Below are 2,500 nucleotides of genomic sequence, written 5' to 3'. Positions count from 1 at the left end.
TATGCTCAACTGCATGTCGGTTTCGACAAAATTAAATTGTTTAATCTTTTGGTGCATTTCGTCTTCTATACTAATTTAATTCTGGCTAATATCAGGGTTTTTTATCTAGCTTACGAAAGCCGCAAGGTTATGTGGAATAATTCCTATATCATGTTGAAGTTTTCAAGAGAATTTATCAGTTATGCATTTTACTTTCGGTTTTCTATGCATCTGCATAGAATTTTCTAGCATTAGCTATGAATATATGTTTTTCATTTTACTTTTTTATCATAACTTTCTACATTTGCTTGTTTTTACTCGATAGTGTTTTTTTTACTGAGTTAAAGAAGACTTAGACTGCAGGCAATTCGAATTATGATACACAAAAGTGTTTTGTGTCTTCAGATAGGAATGAAAGTCATTACACGAAATTTCTATGAAGGTGCTATAACTAACTCGTACAGATGGGAACATAAGTTTCTCGACACTTTCCAAGCATGCATCGGTATAAAAAGTGCTTTAATTTACATATATCTGAGGAAGCATTTGTTACTGATACATATACCATACATATACCAAAGGCTTTTTCCCCCTTACAAGGGAGGTAAATAACGCTGGAAATAGAGATAGATGATATTTTATTTGGTCATCCATGGTGAATTAATATGACAGTTTCCAATAGTTTTGCCATCAGATATCAAAGAACGTCTCTATCACTTTTTATTTATTTATTCATTTTTTTCTTTAGCATGTAACCTCGTGGATCGAAGGATATGTTTTAGATAGACTTTATAAGTGTAAATCATTCTAATTTATTTGAAACCATTGCAAAAGCCTCCTATGGTATTTGGCAGCCTTTGACATCGTGTCTTTTTACGTATGGAATGCCGATCTATGGACCAGCTGGTCTTTTGCTGGTTTGGTCTTCCAATATGCCATTGTGTTCTTTGTTAGCAGTGTGTTAGATTAAGTGTAGCAACAGTTTTCTAGATTTCATACTGGTTGCATGTGATTTGATGGGTACATGGAAGAGTTAAAATGATAATTTCTTCGACATTTCCTAATATACAGCTATACTGTTGTGTGTTATCTTAATCACTGCATGGCTGATAAGTTGGAACTATGTGATACATTGGTGGCATCATAGGAAGCGTGCTGGTCTCGTATTCACTTAGTTTTGGGTTCGAATCCCGCACTTCCGATTCGTAGCAGTGACTATCAACTGCTCCACCAGGGCAAGTGCATGGGGCAAAGGTGACGGCTCCGGCCGCAGCTAGGTTCCTCAATTTCTATCTATGAAAATTGACATGGAGTCCATAAGTAGATAAAAAAAAAAAAAAAAGGGAAACGAATGGCGGATGGATGAGGGTGGTAACTGAGAAGACAAATGTAATACACAGTATGGTATGGTCGCAGAACACTCTTTTCTTTATATTTGTTATTCAGATCTTCATTGCCTGATACTATTTACACAAGCTTCGAGGTTTGTTATTAATACCGATGTTTGTGAGTAAAGTGTCGAGGAATGTATTTTCCAGACTGTACACATATTTCTTTTTTATCTTGAAGGGAGTTTTAAAGTGTCTAGAAGACAATGACTGTCTCCAAGGAATGTAGAAGATATCTGACCCAAGGTATTTGAATATAGCCTAGGCAGAACACGCTAGGATAGAATGCCTAGTCTTTCTCTACGATAACATTTGTAAATACTTTGTTCTGGCTAGCAACAGGCAATTTTTATCGGCATTGGGCAGGACCACATGCTAAAGTGGGAATTTGTAATGTTATAACACATTTGTAAATATACACTTAAAACCCACTATCGGAGAAATAGTATCAGAAGTACAGGAGATCCGTATATTTCGACTGCTATCTGTAGTCCTCTTCAGCAGAAGAGGACTAGAGATAGTAGTCGAAATATACGGATCCTCTGTACTTCTGATATTATTTCTCCGATAGGAGTACAGGCCATCCGTATATTTCGACTACTATCTGTAGTCCTCTTCAACTGAAGAGGACTACAGAGAGTAGTCGAAATATACGGATCCCCTGTACTTCTGATATTATTTCTCCGATAGTGGGTTTTAAGTGTATGCTAAAGTAGGTTCAGGCTTAGTTCATCTCTTGGCTACGATGAAACTTTCAAAGAGTCTTTTCCAGCGTCAGATGATCTTATTGGGATTAAGGTGGGCCCTTGAGGCTTAAGAGCTAACTGCATATTATTGTTTGTTTAAGTACGGCAACTGCTAGGGAAAACGCCATTTGAGGACGTAACATTTATTGACTGCAACGTTATGCTCTTTGAAACCTTTTCAAGTATGGAACGAAACGTTGTACTTTCAATAAAGGTTTCGTCTTAATTTTTTTCTCTCACAGTCATATTATTGTTGGGTTTTATCTGTAGGGTACTTACCGACTGTAGAGAGCCCCCGGCACATTGGTGGGTTGGATGGTCGTAGGGGCGTGTTCTTCTCTGCCACAAAAGTATGATTCCTCTTCAATCTCGCTAGATACACCGAAA

The 2,500-nt window shown here is 37.2% G+C and overlaps 1 protein-coding gene across 6 annotated transcripts in view; it reads left to right on the top strand.

Moving 5' to 3' along the window:
• Nucleotides 1-2,500, top strand: part of LOC143036896 (uncharacterized) — a 91,251-nt gene that overhangs the window by 86,652 nt on the left and 2,099 nt on the right. For all 6 annotated transcript variants that reach the window (XM_076204883.1, XM_076204837.1, XM_076204866.1 and 3 more), the window contains one exon: nt 1-2,500. This exon is cut by the window's left edge and continues 613 nt beyond it; it is cut by the window's right edge and continues 2,099 nt beyond it. The gene's annotated coding sequence lies outside the window, so the exon portion shown is untranslated.

Source organism: Oratosquilla oratoria, chromosome 2 (assembly GCF_046742065.1).
Source record: "Oratosquilla oratoria isolate Oo_2021 chromosome 2, ASM4674206v1, whole genome shotgun sequence".
NCBI classification, from domain to species: domain Eukaryota; kingdom Metazoa; phylum Arthropoda; class Malacostraca; order Stomatopoda; family Squillidae; genus Oratosquilla; species Oratosquilla oratoria.
This window is presented reverse-complemented; position numbering and strand designations above follow the sequence as displayed.